Here is a 7,582-nt window from a genome sequence, read left to right on the forward strand (position 1 = left end):
GTTCCCCTGATTGTTTCATGCACACGGGACATGTTACCAGGAGAACAGTATAAGTGAGGAGAGTGTGTTCCCCTGATGGTTTAATATACAGGGGAAATGTTACCAGGTGAACAGTATAAGTGAGGAGAGTGTGTTCCCCTGATGGTTTAATATACAAGGTACATGTTACAAGGTGAACAGTATAAGTGAGGAGAGTGTGTTCCCCTGATGGTTTAATATACAGGGGACATGTTACCAGGTGAACAGTATAAGTGAGGAGAGTGTGTTCCTCTGATGGTTTAATATACACGGGACATGTTCCCAGGTGAACAGTATAAGTGAGGAGAGTGTGTTCCCCTGATGGTTTAATATACACAGGGCATATTACCAGGTGAACAGTATAAGTGAGGAGAGTGTGTTCCCCTGATGGTTTAATATACAGGGGACATGTTACCAGGTGAACAGTATAAGTGAGGAGAGTGTGTTCCCCTGGTGGTTTAATATACACAGGGCATATTACCAGGTGAACAGTATAAGTGAGGAGAGTGTGTTCCCCTTATGGTTTAATACACACGGGACATGTTATCAGGTGAACAGTATAAGTGAGGAGAGTGTGTTCCCCTGATTGTTTAATGCACACGGGACATGGCAGCAGCTGACAGTATAAGTGAGGAGAGTATGTTCCCCTGATGGTTTAATATACAGGGGACATGTTACCAGGTGAACAGTATAATTGAGGAGAGTGTGTACCCCTGATGGTTTAATATACACAGGACATGTCACCAAGTGAAATGTATAATTGAGGAGATGTGTTCCCCTGATGGTTTAATATACAAGGTACATGTTACCAGGTGAACAGTATAAGTGAGGAGAGTGTGTTCCCCTGATGGTTTAATATACAGGGGACATGTTACCAGGTGAGCAGTATAAGTGAGGAGAGTTTGTTCCCCTGATGGTTTAATATACAAGGTACATGTAACCAGGTGAACAGTATAAGTGAGGAGAGTGTGTTCCCCTGATGGTTTAATATACAAGATACATGTTACCAGGTGAACAGTATAAGTGAGAAGAGTGTGTTCCCCTGATGGTTTAATATACAGGGGACTCGTTACCAGGTGAACAGTATAAGTGAGGAGAGTTTGTTCCCCTGATGGTTTAATATACAAGGTACATGGAACCAGGTGAACAGTATAAGTGAGGAGAGTGTGTTCCCCTGATGGTTTAATATACAGGGGACATGTTACCAGGTGAACAGTATAAGTGAGGAGAGTGTGTTCCTCTGATGGTTTAATATACACGGGACATGTTCCCAGGTGAACAGTATAAGTGAGGAGAGTGTGTTCCCCTGATGGTTTAATATACACAGGGCATAATACCAGGTGAACAGTATAAGTGAGGAGAGTGTGTTCCCCTTATGGTTTAATACACACGGGACATGTTATCAGGTGAACAGTATAAGTGAGGAGAGTGTGTTCCCCTGATTGTTTAATGCACAGGGGACATGTCAGCAGCTGACAGTATAAGTGAGGAGAGTGTGTTCCCCTGATGGTTTAATATACACGGGACATGTTACCAGGTGAACAGTATAAGTGAGGAGAGTGTATTCCCCTGATTGTTTAACACACACAGGACATATTACCAGGTGAACAGTGTAAGTGCGGAGAGTGTGTTCCCCTGATGGTTTAACACGCACGGGACATGTTACCAGGTGAACAGTATAAGTGAGGAGAGTGTGTTCCGCTGATGGTTTAATACTCACGGGACATCTTGCCAGATGAACAGTATAAGTGAGGAGATTGTGTTCCCCTGATGGTTTAACACGCACGGGACATGTTACCAGTTGAACAGTATAAGTGACGAGAGTGAGTTCCCCTGACTGTTTAATACACACGGGACATGTCACCAGGTGAACAGTATAAGTGAGGAGAGTGTGTTTCCCTGATTGTTTAATACTCACGGGACATGTTGCCAGATGAACAGTATAAGTGAGGAGAGTGTGTTCCCCTGATGGTTTAACATGCACGGGACATGTTACCAGGTGAATAGTATAAGTGAGGAGAGTGTGTTCCCCTGATGGTTTAATATACACGGGACATGTCAGCAGGTGAAGAGTATAATTGAGGAGTGTGTGATCCCCTGATTGTTTAATACACACGGGACATGTCACCAGGTGAACAGTATAATTGAGGAGAGTGTGATCCCCTGATTGTTTAATACACACGGGACATGTTACCTAGTGAACAGTATAAGTGAGGAGAGTGTGTTCCCCTGATTGTTTAATACACACGGGACATGTCACCAGGTGAACAGTATAAGTGAGGAGAGTGTGTTCCCCTGATGGTTTAATATACACGTGACATGTTACCAGGTGAACAGTATAAGTGAGGAGAGTGTGTTCCCCTGATTATTTAATACACACGGGACATGTTACCATGTGAACAGTATAATTGAGGAGAGTGTGATCCCCTGATTGTTTAATACACACGGGACATGTTACCAGGTGAACAGTATAAGTGAGGAGAGTGTGTTCCCCTGATTGTTCAATACACAAGGGGCAGGTTACCAGGTGAACAGTATAAGTGAGGAGAGTGTGTTCCCCTGATTGTTCAATACACACGGGACATGTCACCATGTGAAATGTAAAATTGAGGAGAGTGTGTTCCCCTGATGGTAGAATATACACGGTACATATTACCAGGTGAACAGTATAAGTGAGGAGAGTGTGTTCCCCTGATGGTTTAATATACACGGGACATGTTACCAGGTGAACAGTATAAGTGAGGAGAGTGTGTTCCCCTGATGGTTTAATAGACACAGGGCATATTACCAGATGAACAGTATAAGTGAGGAGAGTGTGTTCCCCTTATGTTTTAATACACACGGGACATGTTATCAGGTGAACAGCAAAAGTGAGGAGAGGGTGTTCCCCTGATGGTTTAATATACAAGGTACATGTTACCAGGTGAACAGTATAAGTGAGGAGAGTGTGTTCCCCTGATGGTTTAATATACAGGGGACATGTTACCAGGTGAACAGTATAAGTGAGGAGAGTGTGTTCCCCTGATGGTTTAATAGACACAGGGCATATTACCAGATGAACAGTATAAGTGAGGAGAGTGTGTTCCCCTTATGTTTTAATACACACGGGACATGTTATCAGGTGAACAGCAAAAGTGAGGAGAGTGTGTTCCCCTGATGGTTTAATATACAGGGGACATGTTACCAGGTGAACAGTATAAGTGAGGAGAGTGTGTTCCTCTGATGTTTTAATATACACGGGACATGTTCCCAGGTGAACAGGATAAGTGAGGAGAGTGTGTTCCCCTGATGGTTTAATATACACAGGGCATATTACCAGGTGAACAGTATAAGTGAGGAGAGTGTGTTCCCCTTATGGTTTAATACACACGGGACATGTTATCAGGTGAACAGTATAAGTGAGGAGAGTGTGTTCCCCTGATTGTTTAATGCACACGGGACATGTCAGCAGCTGACAGTATAAGTGAGGAGAGTGTGTTCCCCTGATGGTTTAATATACACGGGACATGTTACCAGGTGAACAGTGTAAGTGAGGAGAGTGTATTCCCCTGATTGTTTAATACATACAGGACATATTACCAGGTGAACAGTATAAGTGCAGAGAGTGTGTTCCCCTGATGGTTTAACACGCACGGGACATGTTACCAGGTGAACAGTATAAGTGAGGAGAGTGTTTTCCCCTGATTGTTTAATACACACGGGACATGTTACCAGGTGAATAGTATATGTGAGTAGAGTGTGTTCAGCTGATGGTTTAACACGCACGGGACATGTTACCAGGTGAACAGTATAAGTGAGGAGAGTGTGTTCCGCTGATGGTTTAATACTCACGGGACATCTTGCCAGGTGAACAGTATAAGTGAGGAGAGCGTGTTCCCTTGATGGTTTAATATACAAGGTACATGTTACCAGGTGAACAGTATAAGTGAGGAGAGTGTGTTCCCCTGATGGTTTAATATACACGTGACATGTTACCAGGTGAACAGTATAAGTGAGGAGAGTGTGTTCCCCTGATTATTTAATACACACGGGACATTTTACCATGTGAACAGTATAATTGAGGAGAGTGTGATCCCCTGATTGTTTAATACACACGGGACATGTTACCAGGTGAACAGTATAAGTGAGGAGAGTGTGTTCCCCTGATTGTTCAATACACAAGGGGCAGGTTACCAGGTGAACAGTATAAGTGAGGAGAGTGTGTTCCCCTGATTGTTCAATACACACGGGACATGTCACCATGTGAAATGTAAAATTGAGGAGTGTGTGTTCCCCTGATGGTAGAATATACACGGTACATATTACCAGGTGAACAGTATAAGTGAGGAGAGTGTGTTCCCCTGATGGTTTAATATACACGGGACATGTTACCAGGTGAACAGTATAAGTGAGGAGAGTGTGTTCCCCTGATGGTTTAATAGACACAGGGCATATTACCAGATGAACAGTATAAGTGAGGAGAGTGTGTTCCCCTTATGTTTTAATACACACGGGACATGTTATCAGGTGAACAGCAAAAGTGAGGAGAGGGTGTTCCCCTGATGGTTTAATATACAAGGTACATGTTACCAGGTGAACAGTATAAGTGAGGAGAGTGTGTTCCCCTGATGGTTTAATATACAGGGGACATGTTACCAGGTGAACAGTATAAGTGAGGAGAGTGTGTTCCCCTGATGGTTTAATAGACACAGGGCATATTACCAGATGAACAGTATAAGTGAGGAGAGTGTGTTCCCCTTATGTTTTAATACACACGGGACATGTTATCAGGTGAACAGCAAAAGTGAGGAGAGTGTGTTCCCCTGATGGTTTAATATACAAGGTACATGTTACCAGGTGAACAGTATAAGTGAGGAGAGTGTGTTCCCCTGATGGTTTAATATACAGGGGACATGTTACCAGGTGAACAGTATAAGTGAGGAGAGTGTGTTCCTCTGATGTTTTAATATACACGGGACATGTTCCCAGGTGAACAGGATAAGTGAGGAGAGTGTGTTCCCCTGATGGTTTAATCTACACAGGGCATATTACCAGGTGAACAGTATAAGTGAGGAGAGTGTGTTCCCCTTATGGTTTAATACACACGGGACATGTTATCAGGTGAACAGTATAAGTGAGGAGAGTGTGTTCCCCTGATTGTTTAATGCACACGGGACATGTCAGCAGCTGACAGTATAAGTGAGGAGAGTGTGTTCCCCTGATGGTTTAATATACACGGGACATGTTACCAGGTGAACAGTGTAAGTGAGGAGAGTGTATTCCCCTGATTGTTTAATACATACAGGACATATTACCAGGTGAACAGTATAAGTGCAGAGAGTGTGTTCCCCTGATGGTTTAACACGCACGGGACATGTTACCAGGTGAACAGTATAAGTGAGGAGAGTGTTTTCCCCTGATTGTTTAATACACACGGGACATGTTACCAGGTGAATAGTATATGTGAGTAGAGTGTGTTCAGCTGATGGTTTAACACGCACGGGACATGTTACCAGGTGAACAGTATAAGTGAGGAGAGTGTGTTCCGCTGATGGTTTAATACTCACGGGACATCTTGCCAGGTGAACAGTATAAGTGAGGAGAGCGTGTTCCCTTGATGGTTTAATATACAAGGTACATGTTACCAGGTGAACAGTATAAGTGAGGAGAGTGTGTTCCTCTGATGGTTTAATATACACGGGACATGTTCCCAGGTGAACAGTATGAGTGAGGAGAGTGTGTTCCCCTGATGGTTTAATATACACAGGGCATATTACCAGGTGAACAGTATAAGTGAGGAGAGTGTGTTCCCCTGATTGTTTAATGCACACGGGACATGTCAGCAGCTGACAGTATAAGTGAGGAGCGTTTGTTCCCCTGATGGTTTAATATACATGGGACATGTTACCAGGTGAACAGTATAAGTGAGGAGAGTGTATTCCCCTGATTGTTTAATACACACAGGACATATTACCAGGTGAACAGTATAAGTGCGGAGAGTGTGTTCCCCTGATGGTTTAACACGCACGGGACATGTTACCAGGTGAACAGTATAAGTGAGGAGAGTGTTTTCCCCTGATTGCTTAATACACACGGGACATGTTACCTGGTGAACAGTATAAGTGAGGAGAGTGTGTTCCGCTGATGGTTTAACACGCACGGGACATGTTACCAGGTGAACAGTATAAGTGAGGAGAGTGAGTTCCCCTGATTGTTTAATACTGACGGGACATGTCACCAGGTGAACAGTATAAGTGAGGAGATTGTGTTCCCCTGATTGTTTAATACACACGGGACATGTCACCAGGTGAACAGTATAAGTGAGGAGAGTGTGTTTCCCTGATTGTTTAATACTCACGGGACATGTTGCCAGGTGAACAGTATAAGTGAGGAGAGTGTGTTCCCCTGATGGTTTAATATACAGGGGACATGTTACCAGGTGAACAGTATAAGTGAGGAGAGTGTGTTCCTCTGATGTTTTAATATAAACGGGACATGTTCCCAGGTGAACAGGATAAGTGAGGAGAGTGTGTTCCCCTGATGGTTTAATATACACAGGGCATATTACCAGGTGAACAGTATAAGTGAGGAGAGTGTGTTCCCCTTATGGTTTAATACACACGGGACATGTTATCAGGTGAACAGTATAAGTGAGGAGAGTGTGTTCCCCTGATTGTTTAATGCACACGGGACATGTCAGCAGCTGACAGTATAAGTGAGGAGAGTGTGTTCCCCTGATGGTTTAATATACACGGGACATGTTACCAGGTGAACAGTGTAAGTGAGGAGAGTGTATTCCCCTGATTGTTTAATACATACAGGACATATTACCAGGTGAACAGTATAAGTGCAGAGAGTGTGTTCCCCTGATGGTTTAACACGCACGGGACATGTTACCAGGTGAACAGTATAAGTGAGGAGAGTGTTTTCCCCTGATTGTTTAATACACACGGGACATGTTACCAGGTGAATAGTATATGTGAGTAGAGTGTGTTCAGCTGATGGTTTAACACGCACGGGACATGTTACCAGGTGAACAGTATAAGTGAGGAGAGTGTGTTCCGCTGATGGTTTAATACTCACGGGACATCTTGCCAGGTGAACAGTATAAGTGAGGAGAGCGTGTTCCCTTGATGGTTTAATATACAAGGTACATGTTACCAGGTGAACAGTATAAGTGAGGAGAGTGTGTTCCTCTGATGGTTTAATATACACGGGACATGTTCCCAGGTGAACAGTATGAGTGAGGAGAGTGTGTTCCCCTGATGGTTTAATATACACAGGGCATATTACCAGGTGAACAGTATAAGTGAGGAGAGTGTGTTCCCCTGATTGTTTAATGCACACGGGACATGTCAGCAGCTGACAGTATAAGTGAGGAGCGTTTGTTCCCCTGATGGTTTAATATACATGGGACATGTTACCAGGTGAACAGTATAAGTGAGGAGAGTGTATTCCCCTGATTGTTTAATACACACAGGACATATTACCAGGTGAACAGTATAAGTGCGGAGAGTGTGTTCCCCTGATGGTTTAACACGCACGGGACATGTTACCAGGTGAACAGTATAAGTGAGGAGAGTGT

This window comes from Heterodontus francisci, unplaced genomic scaffold (assembly GCF_036365525.1).
Source record: "Heterodontus francisci isolate sHetFra1 unplaced genomic scaffold, sHetFra1.hap1 HAP1_SCAFFOLD_106, whole genome shotgun sequence".
NCBI lineage: Eukaryota > Metazoa > Chordata > Chondrichthyes > Heterodontiformes > Heterodontidae > Heterodontus > Heterodontus francisci.